The 21,169-nt window shown below is 45.0% G+C and overlaps 1 pseudogene; it reads right to left on the bottom strand.

Moving 5' to 3' along the window:
• Positions 1–20,474, bottom strand: part of LOC103638797 (probable E3 ubiquitin-protein ligase RHG1A) — a 30,082-nt pseudogene extending 9,608 nt beyond the window's left edge.
• Positions 20,475–21,169: the final 695 nt, after the last annotated feature.

The following is a 21,169-nucleotide window of genomic DNA, read 5'->3' as shown; positions in this document are numbered from 1 at the left end:
AGAAGGCTTCAGCGACTGGGGCTGCAGCTCTGCAACCACTGGACCACAATCAGGAGACAGTCTCCCTGCGGGAGGCCCGAAGCCAGAAAAGGAAGGCTGTCAGCCCGACACCACCAGAGGACGAGATAGATCAAGAAATCAGAGATATGGAGATGCTTCATCAGCAAGTACAGAGGAAGAAAGAAAAGATGGCCAGGTTAGCTGAACTGCAGAGGCAGATAGACGAAGCCTCTGAAGAAGTTCGTCATCTTGCTCAGGATGAGCAACACCGAAGGCCTCAGCACCAAGACCTTCATCAGGAGGGTTTTCCCAACGAAGATGACTGGTATGACAATTTCCATCATGGGAATTTTGTTTTTGATGATGCTTCTCCTCTGTCCGCTGAGCTGCAGGCTACACCTTGGCCTCCGTCCTACAAGCCGCCTCAGCTTCCCGTATTTGATGGCCACTCAGACCCGAAGCAGTTTTTGATGAGCTACGAAGCAACAGTATCTTCGTATGGCGGCAATGCTTCAGTCATGGCCAAATCTTTTGTTATGGCTGTCAGGAGTGTTGCTCAAACCTGGTATTCTTCCCTTCGACCAGGGACGATCACTTCATGGCAGAAGCTGAAGGATTTGTTGTTAACCAGCTTTCAAGGATTTCAGACGAAGCCAGTCACTGCCCAGGCTCTGTTCCAGTGCACCCAGGATCACGAAGAATACCTTCAGGCGTATGTCCGAAGGTTCTTGCGTTTGAGGGCACAGGCACCAACGGTGCCCAATGAAATTGTCATCGAGGCCATGATCAAGGAGCTTCGGCCAGGACCGTCAGCTCAGTACTTCGCCAGGAAGCCTCCCCAAACTCTGGAGAAGCTGCTCCAGAAGATGGACGAGTATATTCGGGCCGATAATGATTTTCGCCAAAGAAGGGAGGAGGCTTTCAGGTTTTCTGAAATGACCAGGGGCTTCGGAGGGAGGTTTTACCCGAGGCACGTGAGATCAATTCACAATTCTACACAAAATGATGATAGAGGAAGCCAACAGCAAAGGCCACAATGCTCCTCACAGGCTTCGGGACAACAGCAAAGCTCCTTCCGACCACCAGCTCCAAGAGGCAGAGGCGCCAGGGGCTTTGGAGGAAGATTTGGCGATCAACCGAGAAGAATCTTTTGCTTATTCTGCGGTGAGAACAAAGGCCATACTACGAGGATGTGCCATGTTACTATTCAGAAGCAAAAGGAAATAGCTGAAGCAGCAGCACAACAAGCTCAGCCGAAGCAGGTCATGCATATAGCTTCGTATCATTCGCCCTACATTCCAGAATATGTGGGCAATCATCCTGCAGTTTCTGTTGCTTCGGCGAGTCAGCCCCAAGCTTCTTGGCAACAGCCTCCGCCTCCACCTCCGTTGCAGCAAGGCCAGCAACCAGAAGGGAGCCAGTATGCTCCACACCAGAGGGACTTCAGAGAGCAGTCCGAAGCTCGTACAGTCAATAGCACTGTGCCAGAGTCAAAGCACATCTATTGACAGATATCCTACCTTAATAGCAATCTTTTTCATTCAGTTTTATTTTCTGTAATAAAGGACATTGTTTAGATTTCATGTAATTAGTTTCGTTGAATCCTACAAGGAAAATATATTTTCTTCACAGGCTTATGATAACAAAGAGGACCTTCGAACTATCGAAAATTCTTCGAAGTAACAAAAAGTCGTTCTAACGAACGCAGAGTAAGTTTGCCAAAGTCACAAAAAGTCGTTCCAAAGGGAGCAGTGTAAGTTTTCTGCTCCAAAGTCGTTCCAAAGGGAATGCAGAGCATACAGCGAAAAGTCAACGCTGATACCGCCTAAGTAAAAGGCGAAGCGCGAAAAGTCAACGCGAATTCCGCTGAAAGTAAAAGGCGAAGAAGCTCCTAAGGGAGGCTTACAGCGAAAAATAAACGCTGATTCCGCTGAAGTAAAAGGCGAAGAAGCTCCTAAGGGAGGCTTATAAAAGATTGTGTTTTATTACAGGGATGTGTATGTATCTTCGGAATAAACATCATCTCACATAAACATAACATCATCACATCATCTCGCATAGCATCAAGCATCATACATCATTTTGCACATGGCACAAGAGGTGGATACATTATTAATCTACAGAAGAACGGTTTGAAAGGGAGAAATCATAGTCACAAAAAGATACATCATTGATCTTCGGAATTGTAGCTTCGGAAAATATTTTCACGAAGCCTGGATATTTTTCATCAGAACATTGGATATTTTCTTCACGAAGCATGAAAAGAAGGGAAGGTGTTTTTTCGTCAAAGACTCAAAAACGGTACGTGTAAAGTTTCATGCATCGTAAAGAATTGAGTAACAAAAATAGATATATTACATTTGGGGTTACAAAATGTTACACTATATTACATTTCAGAAGTTTTTACAAAAATAATTAATCCTCTCTCAAAACGACTTCTGCAGCCTCATTCAGGAGCCGATTGACGACTTCGTCCATAATATCTTCGGCCATCTTTTTAATTTCGTCGTCTCCCTTCGGCTGAGGGCCCGAAGACGCTTTAGTCGGATCTGAAGCAAGATACGGCTACATTGCTATCACAAATCGCAAACAAATCTTAAAACCTAAGATTACAACGCAATAAAAACCATTAGTTAATACCTAATTGACCTTCGGTCTCTGCGCTCTTTTCAGCAGCCTCAGCCACTTCTCTAGCATCGTGAATGCCCTTTTCACTTCTTCGAATAATTTCTCCGGCCATTTCTCGGCCACCATTATCCCAGATATCGGTAAAAAATTTTCCACCAATTATACTAGCTTCGGCCGAAGGATCCCTTGCATCTTCAAAGGACAAAGTAGCTTCGGTTTGTGCTAAAATTTTTACGTGTTCGCAGCCCTTCTTCTCTAAGATGGAGGCAATCCCTCTGGCACCAGAGAAGGCACATATATCTCCTCGGCTATTTAAAATTTCTTCGAAGGCTTCAGCTTCGTGGTCAATCCATTCAATGACACCTTCGGGGTTGCCTCTCGAAAAGTTTTCCTCACTTGAAAATGCGCCGACCTTGGCGAAGCTAGCCTTTAACTTCTTAACACAATCTATAGATTTGTTGTAGCATCTCTTTTTAGACGAACGAAGCTCTTCAACAGTCACTTCTAGGTGATCTGCCCATTGATCGCTGAGTTCGCGCTTTGTTTCTTCAAGTAGGCGTTCTTCCTTGGCTCTGGCCAGTTGTTTCCGAAGGTCTTCAATTTCACGCTTCTGAGCTTCAGCTTGACTTTTAAAAGCAGCTTCGTCTTCCTTTATTTTATTTATCAATGAGTATAATATTTTATCTTTTTCGAGACCTTCGTTCCTCAGTTCAATTACTTCGGAACGAAGGTTGCTCAGGGCTATAGTACATCCTTCATCCTCAGCATCTTTCTGTGCCCTGAGGGCATTGCTGAGTATCAGGCCCTGCAAAGAAAAATATGTCTGCGTCAATAGGTTTAAACAAACGAAAAATTTTGAACTCAACAAAAAATACAAGAATTTCATTTGTCGCACCTTTAAGCTATTGTAAGCTAGGCTGTCAGCCAGATCGTTCTTTGACAGCACCGAAAGTCCGTCTTCTAAAGTTGGGAATCCGAAGCTCCTGCTCATCTCCCGACAGACAGAAATTTCCTTGCTGTCGGGGAGGCAATACAAGAAGTCTTCTTCTCCACTGCCAGTGAATATTAATGCCCCCTTTGGATATTTCAGTTTTTGGGCATAGTGCTGGGCCTCTTGTTCTTCTTTTTCTGATAGTTTTTTCCCCGAAGCATGACGAACAATATAATCACGAACTTTGGAGGATGCTTCGGGGGCAATAACACCGGTTTCTTCAACAAAAGTTGGCTTTGTTATTTTTTCTGTCTCACTTTCCAAGGGTTTTATCTTTGCGGGCTCTGAGGGCCCAGCTTCAGCTTCAGTCTCTTGCTCTGGAGCTTTAGAACCAGAAGTTTCAACTGTTGTTTCAGGAGTGACAGCAGCCTTCTTCGGAGGTGTGCTTGAAGATTTGATCGTTTCCAGTACATCTAGCACATTAGCCATTCTCTTTCTTTTCGGAGTTACGGCTGGCACTTTTTCATTTTTTGCTGTCCCAATGATTGCTGCAGGACTCAAAACTTCTGATGTTTTGGAGCCCTCAGTTGCTTCCTTTACCTCTTCCATTTTTTCTGTGGATGGCGCTTCGGCCTTCTCTTTCGTTTCTGATAACAAAATCTTTGATTGCTCCAATTTTGTCTTTGTTGGCACTTCGGCCGTTTCTGCGACTTCCGGCAGCAAAGTTGGCTCGGTTGGTTTTTCAGCTTCGGTGGCCGAAGGAGTTTCTCCGGCAAACTCAGGCACCGAAGCTGGTTCAATATAACGCGGCCGATGCGTAAGGACCTTTATCTTCTTCCTTTTCGGCTCTGGCTCGCTAGGAGCAGCTGCAGCTTCTTCTTTTGCGGAGGTTGTGTTTTTTCTCTTCTGCCTTCGAATGGGATAGCAATAGTCAGGGTAGACAAACCCGATGGCATCAAATACCCGATTCAGCCTTTTCTTTTTTCGGCCTCCGAAGGCTGCTGACATTGCAGTGTCTTCGGCCTTCGAATAAGCCCCAAGCAGTTCATCGCTTAAATTTTCAATACTTTTCAACCAGTCATCATCTGGTTCAACGAATTTATCTCCAAATTTAAAAGTGTACTTCAACCTGATAAGTCCACCTTCGTCGGCTTCTTTTACGGTTTCTTGTGGCATTTCCCATTTCTCCGCAAGTGGCCATACCCTGAAGGCAATATGCTCTTGAACTAAGTCTCTTGTTCCAATGAAAGAGCACACTGCGCCGAAGGCCCTCTGGCATTCTTCGGCAGCTTCATTCATTTCAACCTTCGGCCTCCGAAGGCCGAAGCTTTGCCAAATAGGGCGCATAATTATACCCTTGATATCTTCTCGTATTGTCAGATCATTCTTCACATAGAACCATTCTGTCATCCAGTCTCCGGGCCATCTCTTCCGAAAGGTTGGCACGGGGCAGCTTGACCCGGACCGAGAAACGAAACTATAGCAGCCAAAATTGTTGTGATACTGTTCCTTACCCCAAGGTTTTGTTTCATATGATAATTCATGTATATGGCAGAAGCTTTTTGCGTTAGGTTTCAGACCTTGGCTTCTCGTGGCCCACACGAAGATATTTAGCCTTATAATTGCCTCGGGGGTAAGTTGATGGAGATAGACTTCGAATATTTTCAGTACCTCCACAACGAAGCTGCTCAAAGGAAATCGCAGTCCAGCTTTCAAAAAGCTTCGGTACACTACGACCTCATTCTCTTCAGGGTGTGGGCAAGTTTTTTCCCCTTCGTCGGCCCTCACAATGGACAAATCCCGGAAATACCTCCCTCTCATATTAACAAGATGATTCTCTTTGATAGTTGATTTACCATAAACTGAATGGCTTGGTCGCCATGGACGATCTTCGGAGTCCTCGCCACCACTGTCCACATCATAGCTGTCACTGTCACCGGTATCTTCGGACAAACCTTCCAGAATCTCCTTGGTAATCTTTTCCGTGTTGGTCTTCGACATCGCTATAAGAAACCCCAAATTTTTCTCTTCGTCGAGGCTCAGCTTCGTCTCAGCAGCAGTCTTCTTATCCTCGGACATCTTCGGAGACACTAAAAAAAACTATTTTTCAAAGCCGAAGCTTCAAAACTAAAAGCTTAGCAAATTGTAGTACACAAGAGCTAAAAATTGAGTGAGCGGGAGCAGTTGGCCAGAGAGCGTGTCGAATGCGTTTGCGGTATGGCCGTATTTATACGCCAAGTGCGTTGAAAGTTGAAAAACCCCGCTTGTCAGTGAATGTTGCTATTCTAGCAAAGGGAAGGTGTTTTTTCGGACCTTCGGCGTAAGGCCTTCGTTCACGTCGCAATTTAAATTCGTTATTTTAAACAAATCAATATTGTGAGGGGCTACTGTTGGGGACCTTCGGCATCCGAAGGTCCTCAAAAACAGGATTTAACAGTATTTCTGGAAGTATAATGTGTGAGCAGGTACCTTCGAACTCAAGTCGTTATCACGCCAGGAGAAGACCAGGATAATACGAAGGTCTTGACACAACGCCGAAGATGTCAGCAGGAAAGCTTCGGCGTGGTTGCAGAAAATGAAACCGACCTAAAGATGAAAAGGCTATTCAGACCTCGATAGATTACTATAGAATCATTATCAAATGTAAAGGGCATGAATGTAATTTTGTATGGACTGTGCCCCGTGCCTATAAATAGGTGAACAGTACCCCCGTACTGTTCACGCTGACTTGGCATTCGCTTTTTGCGTCACGCTTGTATTGTCATCTCCTTCCGATTGAAGGTACACTTGTAATTCAACAATGTTTTTTGCTCTTGTCCAATAATGATATATGATTGTTTATGTTGTCTTTAATATTCTTTATATTTCATTCCTCGCTATTATTTAATGAATGTATGAAGGTATGTCCTTCATAACCTTCGTCCGCAAGCCATTACATCCTAAGGGAAATAATGCTTCGGAGGACGAAGGACTTTAACGATTAACATTTTCTATGTTGCCTTGTTCTTAACCCATAGCGCTTGAGAACAAGTCCCCAACAGGGCCTTCCCTTTCTCCTTGGCGGAGATGGGAGCCTTATGGCTTGTTAAGTTCTTGGCTTCCCTCTTGAAGCCAAGCCCATCCTTAATTGAGGGGTGTCTACCAATCATGTAGGCATCCCTAGCAAATTTTAGTTTATCAAAATCACTTTTGCTAGCCTTAAGTTGGGCATTAAGACTAGCCATTTCATCATTTAACTTTGCAATAGAAGCTATGTGTTCACTACAAGCATCAATATCAAAATCTTTACATCTATTGCAAATAACAACATTTTCTACACAAGTTGTTGATTTACTAGCTATTTCTATCTTAGCATTCAAATCATCATTAATGCTCCTTAAGCTAGAAATCATCTCATGGCAATAGGATAATTCACAAGAAAGCATTTCATTTCTTTTAACTTCTAAAGCATGAGATTTTTGTGCTTCTACAAATTTGTCATGTTCTTCATACAACAAATCTTCTTGTTTTTCTAAAAGCCTATTCTTATCATTCAAGGCATCAATTAATTCATTAATTTTATCTACCTTGGTTCTATCTAGGCCCTTAAATAAACATGAATAATCTATTTCATCCTCATCACTAGATTCGTCCTCACTTGAAGAAGCATAAGTAGAGTTTCGACTACATACCTTCTTCTCCCTTGCCATAAGGCATGTGTGACGCTCGTTGGGGAAGAGGGATGACTTGTTGAAGGCGGTGGCGTCAAGTCCTTCATTGTCGGAGTCGGAGGAGGAGCAATCCGAGTCCCACTCCTTTCCTAGATGTGCCTCGCCCTTGGCCTTCTTGTAATTTTTCTTCTTTTCCCTCTTGCTCCCGTGTTCCTGGTCACTTTCATTATAGGGACAGTTAGCAATAAAATGACCAATCTTACCGCATTTGAAGCATGAGCGTTTCCCCTTGGCTTTGGTCTTGCTTGGCTGTCCCTTGCGATCCTTAAGCGCCGTCTTGAATCTCTTGATGATGAGGGCCATCTCTTCATCATTAAGTCTGGCGGCCTCAATTTGTGCTACCTTGCTGGTAGCGCCTCCTTGCTCCTTGTCGCCTTGAGAGCAACGGGTTGAGGCTCATTGATTGGACCGTTTAGAGCGTCGTCCACGTACCTCGCTTCCTTGATCATCATTCGCCCGCTTACGAATTTTCCAAGGACTTCTTCGGGTGACATTTTGGTGTACCTGGGATTCTCACGAATGTTATTCACCAAATGAGGATCAAGAACGGTAAAGGACCTTAGCATCAATCGGACGACGTCGTGGTCCGTCCATCGCGTGCTTCCGTAGCTCCTTATTTTGTTGATAAGGGTCTTGAGCCGGTTGTATGTTTGTGTCGGCTCCTCGCCTCTTATCATTGCGAATCGTCCAAGCTCGCCCTCCACCAACTCCATCTTGGTGAGCAAGGTGACGTCGTTCCCCTCATGTGAAATCTTGAGGGTGTCCCAGATCTGCTTGGCGTTATCCAAGCCACTCACTTTGTGATATTCATCCTTGCACAATGAAGCTAGAAGAACAGTAGTAGCTTGTGCATTCTTATGAATTTGCTCATTAATGAACATGGGACTATCCAAACTATCAAAGTGCATTCCACTCTCTACAATCTCCCATATACTAGGATGGAGAGAGAACAAGTGACTACGCATTTTGTGACTCCAAAATCCATAGTCCTCTCCATCAAAATGAGGAGGTTTACCAAGTGGAATAGATAGTAAATGAGCATTTGTACTTTGAGGAATACGAGAGTAATCAAAAGAAAAGTTCGAATTGACCGTTTTCTTTTTCTCGTAGTCGTCGTCGTTGTTGGGGACTTGTTCTTAAATGCTATGAGTTAAGAACAAGGCAACACAGAAAATGTTAATCGGTAAAGTCCTTCGTCCTTCGGAGCATTATCTCCCTTAGGATATAATGACTTTCGGACGAAGGTTATGAAGGGCATACCTTCATAAACACAACATACAATGATGAAGAATGAATCATAAGGAATATGAAGGATAACATAGACAAGTGTATATTATTATCAACTTATTTTTTACATTATTATTATGAAGAAACAGAAATGACATCGAATTACGAATGTACCTTTAGCTTGGAAAGAGATGAAAGTACAGGTGTGACGCAAAAGCAGATGCCAAATCAGCGTGAACAGTACGGGAGTACTGTTCACCTATTTATAGACACGGGACACAGCCCATACAAAATTACATTCATACCCTTTACATTTGGTAATGATTCTATAGTAATCCACCAAGGTCTGAATAGCCTTTTCATCTTTAAGTCGGTTTCATTTTCTGCTACCACGCCGAAGCTTTCCCGCTCACATCTTCGGCGCTGCATCAACCTTCGTATTATCTTGGGCTTCTCCTACTGTGATATCGACTCGAGTCCGAAGATACCTGTTCACATATTATGCTCCAAAAATACTGTTAAATCCTGTTTTTGAGGACCTTCGTAAGCCGAAGGCCCCCAACAGTAGCCCCTCGCAATATTAATTTGTTTAAAATAATAAATTTAGATTGCGACATGGACGAAGGCTTTAAGCCGAAGGTCCGAAAAAACACCTTCCCTTTGCTAGAATAGCAACATTCACTGACAGGCGGGGTCTTTCAATTTTCGACGCACTGGCGTATAAATAAGATCATACCGCAAGCTCATTTGGCACGCTCTCTTGCCATCTGCTCCCGCTCACTCAATTTTTAGCTCTTGCGCACCAAGATTTGCTTAGCTTTTAAGTTTTGAAGCTTCGGCATCGAAAACAGTTTTTTAGTGTTTTCGAAGATGTCTGAAGATAAGAAGGCTGCTGCCGAGATGAAGCTGAGTCTCGATGAAGAGAAGAATCTGGGGTTTCTTATAGCAATGTCGAAGACTAATACAGAAAAAATCACCAAAGAGATTTTAGAAGGTTTGTCTGAAGATACTGGTGACAGCGACAGTTATGATGTGGATAGTGGTGGTGAAGACTCCGAAGATCGCCCTTGGCGACCGAGCCATGCAGTTTTCGGTAAATCAAGTATCAAAGAAAATCATCTTGTCAACATGAGAGGAAGGTATTTCCGGGACTTGTCCGTTGTTAGGGCCGACGAAGGAGAAAAGACTTGTCCGAACCCTGAAGAAAATGAAGTCGTAGTGTACCGAAGCTTTTTGAAAGCTGGACTTAGATTTCCCCTGAGCAACTTTGTCGTAGAGGTGCTGAAAATATTCGAAGTGTACCTTCACCAACTCACCCCCGAAGCAATCATAAGGCTGAATATCTTCGTGTGGGCCGTGAGAAGCCAAAGTCTGGAGCCTGATGCGAAAAGTTTCTGCAATATACACGAATTATCATACGAGACAAAACCTTGGGGTAAGGAACAGTATCACAATAATTTTGGCTGCTACAGTTTCGTTTCTCGGTCTGGGTCAAGCTGTCCCGTGCCAACCTTTCGGAAGAGATGGCCCGGCGACTGGATGACAGAATGGTTTTATGTGAAGAATGACCTGACAGTACGGGAAGATATCAAAGGTATAATTATGCGCCCTATTTGGCAAAGCTTTGGCCTGCGGAGGCCGAAGGTTGAAATGAATGAAGCTGCCGAAGAATGCCAGAGAGCATTCGGTGTTATTTGTTCTTTTATTGGAACGAGAGATTTGGTACAAGAGCATATTGCCTTCAGAGTATGGCCGCTCGCGGAGAAATGGGAAATGCCGCAAGAAACCATAAAGGAGGCCGACGAAGGTGGGCTTATCAGGCTGAAGTATACTTTCAAGTTCGGAGATAAATTTGTTGAGCCAGATGATGACTGGCTAAAAAGCATTGAAAATTTAAGTGATGAACTGCTTGGGGCTTACTCGAAGGCTGAAGATACTGCACTGTCAGCAGCCTTCGGAGGCCGAAAAAAGAAAAGACTGAACCGGGTGTTTGACGCAATCGGGTTCGTCTACCCTGACTATCGCTATCCCATTCGAGGGCAGAAAAGAAAAAGCACAACCTCTGCGAAAGAAGAAGCTGCAACTGCTCCTAGTGAGCCATCACCGAAAAGAAAAAGGATAAAAGTCCTCACACATCGGCCACGCTATATTGAACCAGCCTCGGTGCCTGAGTTCACTGGAGAGACCTCTTCGGCCACCGAAGCTGAAAAGCCAACCAAGCCAACCCTGCTGCCAGAAGTCGCAGAAATGGCCGAAGCGCCAACAAGAATAGAATTGGAAGAACCAGAGATTTTGTTACCAGCAACCAAAGAGATGGCCGAAGTGCCATCGACAGAAAAAATGGAAGACGTAAAGGGATCAACCGAGGGATCAAAAATATTAGAAGCTTTAAGTCCTTCAGCAAATGTTGAGACAATAAAAAACCAAAAGGGGCCAGCGGTGACTCCGAAAAGAAAGAGGATGGTCAATGTGTTAGATGTTTTGGAAACAATTAAGTCCTCAAGCACAACTCCGAAGAAGACTGTTGCAATTTCCGAAGCAAAAACTGAAATTTCTGATACTAAGGCTCCCAAGCCAGGAACTGAAGCTGAAGCTGGGCCCTCAGAGCCTACAAAGGTAAAATCCTTGGAAACCGAGGAAGAAAAAATAACGGAGCCAATTCTTGTTGAAGAAATCAGTGTTGTTGCCCCCGAAGCATCCCCCAAAGTCCTTGATTATATTGTTCGTCATGCTTCGGGGAAAAAATTATCAGAAAAAGAGAAGCAAGAGGCCCAGCTCTACGCCCAAAAACTGAAGTATCCAAAGGGGGCGTTAATATTCAACGGCAGTGGAGAAGAAGACTTTTTGTATTGTCTCCCTGACAGCAAGGAGATTTCTGTCTGTCGGGAGATAAGCAAGAGCTTCGGATTCCCAACACTAGAAGACGGGCTCTCGGTGTTGTCGAAAAACGAACTGGCCGACAGCCTGGCATACAATAGCTTAAAGGTGCAAAAAATGAGATCTTTGTATATTTTTTTGTTGAGACCAAAATTTTTCGTTTGCTTAAATCTATTGACGTAAACACATTTTTCTTTGCAGGGCCTTATACTTAGCAATGCCCTCAGGGCCCAAAAAGATGCCGAAGATGAAGGGTGCGCTATAGCCCTGAGCAACCTTCGTTCCGAAGTAATTGAACTGAGGAACGAAGGTCTCGAAAAAGATAAAATACTACATTCATTGATAAATAAAATAAAAGAAAACGAAGCTGTTTTTAAAGGTCAAGCTGAGGCTCAGAAGCGTGAAATTGAAGATCTTCGAAAACAACTGGCCAGAGCCAAAGAGGAACGCATACTTGAAGAAACGAGGCGAGAACTTAGCGACCAATGGGCAAATCATTTAGAGGGAACTGTTGAAGAGCTTCGCTCGTCCAGGAAAAGATGCTATAACAAATCTATGGAGTGTGTTAAGAAGTTGAAAGCTAGCTTCGCCAGCGTCGGCGCATTCTCGAGCGAAGAAAATTTTACAAGAGGCAACCCCGAAGGTGCCATCGAATGGATTAATCATGAAGCTGAGGCCTTCGAGGAAATTTTAAATAGCCGCGGAGACATATGTGCTTTCTCGGGTGCCAGGGGGATTGCCACCATTTTGGAGAAAAAGGGCTGCGAGCATGTAAAGATTTTAGCGCAATCCGAAGCCACCTTGTCCTTCGAAGATGCGAGAAATCCTTCAACCGAGGCTAGCATGGTTGGTGGAAAATTTTTCACCGATATCTGGGATAATGGCGGTCGAGAAATGGCTCGAGAAATTATCCAGAAAAGCGAGAAAGGTTTTCACGATGCTAGAGAAGTGGCTGAGGCTGCTGAGAAGAGCGCAGAGCCCGAAGGGCAACTAGGTATTAACTAATGGTTTTTATTGTGTTGTAATTTTTGGTTTTAAACTTCGTTCGCAATTTGTAATAGCAATGTAGCCGTATCCTGTCCTCCTTCAGATCCTGCTAAAGCGTCTCCGGGCTCTCACCCGAAAGGAGACGACGAAATTAAAAAGATGGCTGAAGCTATCATGGACGAAGTTGTTAATCGGCTCCTGAATGAGGCTGCAGAAGTTGTTCTGAGAGAAGATTAAGTACTATTGTAAAAACTTCTGAAATGTAACATGTGCGACATCTTGTGGCCCTGAATGTAATATACCTGCTTTTATTGTTCAATTCTTTACGATGCATGAAATTTTACATACGTACCGTTTTTGAGTCTTTGACGAAAAAACACCTTCCCTTCTTTTCATGCTTCGTGAAGAAGAATTTTCATTTGTCACAACAATATCCGTAGTGTTCTGATGAATAATATCCAAGCTTCGTGAAGATATTTTCCGAAGCTACATTTTCGAAGATCAATAGTGTATCTCCTTGCGACTTAGCATGATTTCCCCCTTTTTCAAAACATTCTTCTGAAGATCGATATTGTGTCCCCTTCTTGTGCCCTTATGCTATGCGAAATGATGCGATGATGTTATGTTATGTAAGATGGTGTTTATTCCGAAGATACACACACATTCCTGCGATAAAACACATAATCTTTTTGCTATAAGCCTCCCTTAGGAGCTTCTTCGCCTTTTACTTCAGCGGAATCAGCGTTTATTTTTCGCTGTAAGCCTCCCTTAGGAGCTTCTTCGCCTTTTACTTTCAGCGGTATTCGCGTTGACTTTTCGCGCTTCGCCTTTTACTTAGGCGGTATCAGCGTTGACTTTTCGCTGTAAGCTCTGCATTCCTTTTGGAACGACTTTGGAGCAGAAAACTTACACTGCGCTCCCTTTGGAATGGCTTTTTGTGACTTCGGCAAACTTACTCTGCGTTCCTTAGAACGACTTTTTGTTGCTTCGAAGAATTTTTGATAATTCGAAGGTCCTCTTTGTTATCGGAAATCTTTAAGCTTCAACAACTTAAGCCTGTGGAGAAAGTATATTTTCCTTGTGGCAAACAACGAAACTATTACATGAAATCTAAACAATGTCCTTTATTACACAGAAAATAAAACTGAATGAAAAAGACTGCTATCAAGGTAGGATATTTGTCAATAGATGTGCTTTGACTCTGGCACAGTGCTGTTGACTGTGCGAGCTTCGGACTGTTCTCTGAAGTCCCTTTGGTGTGGAGCATATTGGCTCCCTTCTGGCTGCTGGCCTTGTTGCAGCGGTGGTGGAGGCGGAGGCTGTTGCCAGGAAGCTTGAGGTTGACTCGCCGAAGCAACAGAAACTGCAGGGTGGTTGCCTACATATTCTGGGATGTAAGGCGAATGATACGAAGCAGTGTGCATGACCTGCTTCGGCTGAGCCTGTTGTGCTGCAGCTTCGGCTATTTCCTTTTGCTTCTGGATGGTAACATGGCACATCCTGGTGGTATGGCCTTTGTTCTCACCACAGAACAAGCAAAAAATTCTTCTTGGTTGATCGCCAAATCTTCCGCCGAAGCCCCTGGCGCCTCTGCCTCTCAGAGCTGGTGGTCGGAAGGAGCCTTGCTGTTGCCCCTAAGCCTGTGAGGAGCACTGTGGCCTTTGCTGCTGGCTCCCCCTATCATCATTTTGAGTAGAGTTGTGAATTGATCTAACGTGCCTCGGATAGAACCTCCCTCCGAAGCCCCTGGTCATTTCAGAAAACCTGAAAGCCTCCTCCCTTCTTTGACGAAAATCATTATCGGCTCGAATATACTCGTCCATCTTTTGGAGCAGCTTCTCCAAAGTTTGAGGAGGCTTCCTAGCAAAGTACTGAGCTGAAGGTCCTGGCCGAAGCCCCTTGATCATGGCCTCAATGACAATTTCGTTGGGCACTGTTGGAGCCTGTGCCCTCAAATGCAAGAACCTCCGGACGTACGCCTGAAGGTATTCTTCGTGATCCTGGGTGCACTGGAATAGAGCTTGAGCAGTGACCGGCTTCGTCTGAAACCCTTGAAAGCTGGTTAACAACAAATCCTTCAGCTTTTGCCATGAAGTGATCGTTCCTGGTCGAAGGGAAGAATACCAGGTTTGAGCAACACTCCTGACAGCCATAACAAAAGATTTGGCCATGACTGCAGCATTGCCACCATACGAAGATACTGTTGCTTTGTAGCTCATCAAAAACTGCTTCGGGTCTGAGTGGCCATCGAATATGGGAAGTTGAGGCGGCTTGTAGGACGGAGGCCAAGGTGTAGTCTGCAGCTCAGCGGACAGAGGAGAAGCATCATCAAAAACAAAATTCCCATGATGGAAATTGTCATACCAGTCATCTTCGTTGAGGAAACCCTCCTGATGAAGGTCTTGGTGCTGAGGCCTTCGGTGTTGCTCATCCTGAGTAAGATGAACTTCTTCAGAGGCTTCGTCTATCTGCCTTTGTAATTCAGCTAGCCTGGCCATTTTTTCCTTCTTCCTCTGCACCTGTTGATGAAGCATCTCCATGTCTCTGATTTCTTGATCTATCTCATCCTCTGGCGGTGTCGGGCTAACAGCCTTCCTTTTCTGGCTTCGGGCCTCCCGAAGGGAGACTGTCTCCTGATTGTGGTCCAGCGGTTGCAGAGCTGCAGCCCCAGTTGCTGAAGCTTTCTTCGGCGCCATAGCGAAGGTTTATGATCGCCGAAGGTGTTCAAAAACTCAAAGAGTGGAAGTGAGTTCACCGGAGGTGGGCGCCAATGTTGGGGACTTGTTCTTAAATGCTATGAGTTAAGAACAAGGCAACACAGAAAATGTTAATCGGTAAAGTCTTTCGTTCTTCGGAGCATTATCTCCCTTAGGATATAATGACTTTCGGACGAAGGTTATGAAGGGCATACCTTCATAAACACAGCATACAATGACGAAGAATGAATCATAAGGAATATGAAGGATAACATAGACAAGTGTATATTATTATCAACTTATTTTTTACATTATTATTATGAAGAAACAGAAATGACATCGAATTACAAATGTACCTTTAGCTTGGAAAGAGATGAAAGTACAGGTGTGACGCAAAAGCAGATGCCAAATCAGCGTGAACAGTACGGGGGTACTGTTCACCTATTTATAGACACGGGACACAGCCCATACAAAATTACATTCATGCCCTTTACATTTGGTAATGATTCTATAGTAATCCACCAAGGTCTGAATAGCCTTTTCATCTTTAAGTCGGTTTCATTTTCTGCTACCACGCCGAAGCTTTCCCGCTCACATCTTCGGCGCTGCATCAACCTTCGTATTATCTTGGGCTTCTCCTACTGTGATATCGACTCGAGTCCGAAGATACCTGTTCACATATTATGCTCCAAAAATACTGTTAAATCCTGTTTTTGAGGACCTTCGTAAGCTGAAGGCCCCCAATAGTCGTCCTTTTGGGAAGAGGAAGATTCGTCGCTGTCGTAGTAGACGATCTCCTTGATGCGCCTTGTCTTCTTCTTCTTCCCGTTTTTTCGCTTGTGGCTTGAGCCCGAGTCGGTAGACTTGTCATCCTTCGGTTCGTTGAAGATAGATTCCTTCTCGTTGTTGTTGACCACCATCCCCTTTCCCTTAGGATCCATCTCTTCGGGCGGTTAGTCCCTTTCTTGAAGAGAATGGCTCTGATACCAATTGAGAGCACCTAGAGGGGGGGGGTGAATAGGTGATCCTGTAAAACTTAAAACTTAAGCCACAAAACTTGGTTAAGTGTTAGCACAATAATCACCAAGTGGCTAGAGAGGAGTCTCAACAAAACACAACCACGAAGATATCAAGCACAGAGATGGCACAGTGGTTTATCCCGTGGTTCGGCCAAGACCAACGCTTGCCTACTCCACGTTGTGGCGTCCCAACGGACGAGGGTTGCAATCAACCCCTCTCAAGTGGTCCAAAGACCCACTTGAATACCACGGTGTTTTGCTTTGCTTTTCTTAATCCCGTTTGCGAGGAATCTCCACAACATGGAGTCTCTCGCCCTTACCAAGATGTTCACAAAGAAGCACGGAGCAAGGGAGGGATTAGCAACTCACACAAGACACAAAGATCACTGCAAATACGCACACACAAGACCCAGACTTGAGCTCAAGAGACTAGCACACTAGAACGGAGCTCAAATCACTAGAATGTCGAACAAGTGCGCAAGATTTGAGTGTGAGTGATCAAGAGTGCTCTAGGAATGCTTGGTCTTCTCCTCCATGCGCCTAGGGGTCCCTTTTATAGCCCCAAGGCAGCTAGGAGCCGTTGAGAGCAATCTGGGAAGGCAATTCTTGCCTTCTGTCGCGTGGCGCACCGGACAGTCCGGTGCACACCGGACACTGTCCGGTGCCCAATTTCTTTCCTTAACTGGCGCAGCCGACCGTTGGCAGCCAGAGAGCCGTTGGCGCACCGGACATGTCCGGTGCACACCGGACAGTCCGGTGCTCCCTTCTAGCCGTTGGCTCAGCCACGTGTCCCACGCAGATCGCGCTGCCGACCGTTGGCCCGGCCGACCGTTGGCTCACCGGACAGTCCGGTGCACACCGGACAGTTCGGTGAATTATAGCCGTACGTCGCCGGTGAATTCCCGAGAGCGGCCAGTTCGCTCGAGCCAGCCTGGCGCACCGGACACTGTCCGGTGCACCACCGGACACTGTCCAGTGCACCACCGGACAGTCCGGTGCTCCCAGACTCAGCAGAGTCTTGGCTGCTCGAGCCAAGATATTTTCAATTTGATTTTTCCTGTTTCCAGCACTTAGATACAATACATTAGTCCATAAAACAATGTACTAAGTCTGAGAAACATACATTTATCCTTGATTTGTACTTTGTCCACCTTTTTACACTTAGGCACTTGTGTTGGGCACTAAATCACCAAAATACTTAGAAATGGCCCAAGGTCACATTTCCCTTTCAGGGCGCGGTGGCCTGAGCGGGTCGCGGGCGGAGCGGTGGCCCGAGCGGCTGGCGGCGCGACTGCATCCTGGCGCGGTCGCGGCTGGGGCGGCGTCGGGGCGCCGGGCCGGCTGGCGGCGCAGCAGTCAGGGAGGGAGGGAGTGCCGGCGTTAGGAGGCCGGCGGCTGGGGGCTGGCGGCTGGGAGGGAGAAGGGTGTGGCGGCTGCAGGGGTGGAGGGAGCCCCCGGTGGCTGCAGCTGCTGTAGCGGAAAAACCCTAAACCTAGTCTGATACCATGTTGGAATGTGAGCCCATTACATTGAGGGTGAGACGGTAATTACATGGGGAACACCCCAAACCCTAGACGGGTAGTCTAACAGTATATGCAAGCTGCATCTACATACATTGTCGTATCGTACTAGAAAAGAAGGCTCTACGCACACCCCCCAAAGCATGGTCCTCTAAGAATAGAGTAAGTTCTAACCGTTTGTAGATCCATGTCTTCTCTGAAGCATCCTCTGGTTAACTGAGAGATAAGCATCTGACAATGAGCAAGCGTCAGTGCACAGGACAGAGGTGGAGGTCCATCAAATAAATTTGAAAATGTCTCACATTGCGTTGCTCCACTTGAGGGCAGTTGATGTTTCTTTGCAAGCCGCCTCTGCTTGGCATTGAAATTGGAGTATGATTTGATGCCCAAGAAGCAAAATTTTGAACAGGTGAGTGACGTCCATAAGAATATAAGTGTGCCATTTATCTGTCCCTCTGGCTCTGAGAACAATAGTACATTTAGAAAAAAAGAAATAATGCTATGAAAATTCAGAATATAGTATGGAAAACAATGGCAAATAGGAGAGAATATGGACATGGATCAGGAACTTAGGATGCAGATTCATATAAATGAGAATGGATTTCTTTAGATATAAAATGTCATAGCCAATACAGAGAAATATTTTCCACCACAGATGAACCAAATTTCATTTCTCGTGTGCGATGAAATTACATAGTTTGTAACACCAAAATAAAACCGTACCGAACCTAAAATAAAGCCTAGCTGGAATGAACACAAGAGGGTTTAGCCAACTGGTACTAATCGAACACCGTAAACGTCAATACAGGGAAATATATGTGCACAAATCTATAGTAAACCAATAATGGTGAGCAAGGAAGAGATATTTTTAAGTTATATAATGTTTCAGTTGATGCATGTAGCTTTGTCTTAGTTTTGAGACTTATTTTCTAATTAGTGAATCCACCAAGTGTCGAAATTCAGATGGTTACAGGCAGATATGAATATATGATGTTATGCCATCCTCTTCCGTTTCAACACATAGCTCTTGGGCAGCTTGATAATACGTTCCATAACTTTCAAAAAAAACATATAGGTATCAACATAACCGTTCATAAATAAAAGATCTGGATGTGCATAAACATACCTACATTGAATTCACAAACGATAAACTATCCTTGCCACGTGACAACTTACAGAACTAGACTGGACTTCTCTTGCAGCAAATCTGGCATGCTCAACATCTTGCTCATGTAATGTCCAGGCTATTGTTTTATCAACCTACAAGATGTCAGCAATGAAAAAGCTGTTTGTTACATCCCAACATACACACAAACTGCAAAACCAATTAAGATGGAAAAGACACCAAAAGGAAACAAAACATTAAGGCTTGAGTAGTCCAGTGTAACAACCGCTTCAGAATGCTGAGATCCTGGTTGTTGCTGATTGAGCTGCTCCTGAAGTCTACAGGCAAACATCTCATCATTCTCAATCTGCCTGGTTCTCAACTGATGCTCATCAGGAAGTGGGAAGTTCAACCCCTTGACCTTCGACAGCCATGATGAGCTACTATCTTCGGTAAGAAAATAATCACAGCTAGAAATTTCACGAATAGACACAGACCTTTGAGACAAGGTTTCATCCTCACTATCTTTCATGCTTGTATCCCTGGAGCACCACAGTGAGTTGACAGGATCAGCAGGGCTTGCACCCAGAATACCCTTCCACTGGTCACTGAATGCTGAAGAGTCACTGTGAAGCTGATGCGTCCCTCACAGTTCATATGTCTCATGAAACCCCGTCCTCTCTTACCCTAGACATGCCACGGGGGCCGAGTTAGTAAGCTGATCACCCCAACTATCCCAACACGTAGTTCCATTATTCCCACTGTCCCCAGCCTTGCACTTGCTCACCAGTGCGCTCCACGGATCACTCCCAGCTCCCAGGACGCGCCCAGCAGCACCGAGCGATTCCCCGCCGTGCTTTGGAGACCCCACGCTCTCCACATCGATGACCTTCTCCTTCCCTTTGTTCAGCGTGTTGTTGGGGTGACGCGGTGGCCTCGCCGCACCCGCTTCCTCGAAGAGGCTGTCCACGGCGCTAGAACCATTGTCGCCAACCCGGCGATTGGGGTCTACACCCGGCTTCTGAGAGGGGCGCTTGTGATCGGGCGAGTGCGCCGACACCTCGCCCTCGGAATTGGAAGACAAATCCAGCACCTGCACCTCCATCCCTTGCAAAAAAGGAAAATGCAATGAAGATCGGGGACGAGCTCAATGCAAAAAAAGTGGATGAATCCATGTCAGAACACAGATATGGAATCGATTGCTCGCAGAAACGAAAATGGGAAAAGGAGAACCGGAACGAACTCTTTACCAATGAGGTAAAATACAGATGCCGGGTCCGCATAGATCCAAGCCGCCGGGTACCTGTCGAGGAGGGAAGGGGAAGGAGGAGGGCAACGAACTACTGGAGAAGAATTCGAGGTGAGGCTGTCGGGTGGGCGGGGGCTCGGCGATGCGCTCTGCACCGCCGTGGGGTTTGGAAGTGGAGGGGGTCACTTCCTCTGCTCTAGTCAAAATATTTGATGCGATGGTCGGGGCCGCCGATGAGCAGACTGATGGGTCCGTCTATCGCCAACAAGCACCTAATAATTAGCTTTGAAAAGATGTACTCCTATGCCGGCAAAATCTGAAAAAATTAAGTCTATGCTTAAAATACATTATGATAAATCAAATCAGAGTAAATACGTAGTAAATACGTAGTACATGCGAGAGAGGTGCATCTTGTTTTAAAAATGAGGCGGCCAAATGAATGAATAGAACTGGGGGTTTGGTTTGCACAACGCAAGCAAGGGGAAGAGGAAGCAGCAGGAGAAGGATGGGAAATCGAAAAAGAAGGAATTCAGGTTCTACCTGCTCCGTTGTTTTTGTTCTCGGGACTCAGTTATTCTCTGCTGACTAATCAGTTATTCATCAGTTATTCTGTTCTCCCTACTCAGTTATTTTTGTTCTCGCTACTCTGTGATTCCTACAGGATCTTAGTTATTTCTGCTGTGCATACTCAGTTATTCTGTTGTGACAACTCAGTTATTGTGTTCTACGTACCTCAGTTATTCCTATCTGGCTCTCAGTTATTTCTGTTCCGAGCTCTAAGTTATTTCTGTTCTGGCCTTACGGGGATAGGAACCAACGGGACTCGAGTCAGGACTGCGGCGCGGGCGGGGTGCGTACGCACAGGAACAGAAAGCAGGCCATTTTGGGCCAAAAAATCTTGCTTTGGGCTGTGTTTTTATATGGAGTTAAATATCTTATGAATACATATAGATAAGCATTAGATGGGGAAAACACTAATGCCCCGTTTGGATCATTGGAATTGAATTCCATTCTAATAATAATAATTTAGTCATATATCAATTAAGCTAATTCAGTTTTATGCAAATATATTTGTATACTATTATTAGCAAGATGTCAGAGATATTTATGTGCTACATTTTTACTATAGAGGAATGAAACGAAGAGTGTCATGTAAGTTACAGAATAGAAACAAATTCTACTAATGCATAAAATCATTTCCCATCCTTCACCCCATGAAT

Source organism: Zea mays, chromosome 9 (genome assembly GCF_902167145.1).
Source record: "Zea mays cultivar B73 chromosome 9, Zm-B73-REFERENCE-NAM-5.0, whole genome shotgun sequence".
Lineage (NCBI taxonomy): Eukaryota > Viridiplantae > Streptophyta > Magnoliopsida > Poales > Poaceae > Zea > Zea mays.
Note: the sequence above shows the minus strand (reverse complement) of the source record. Positions and strands in the feature narration are given on the sequence as shown.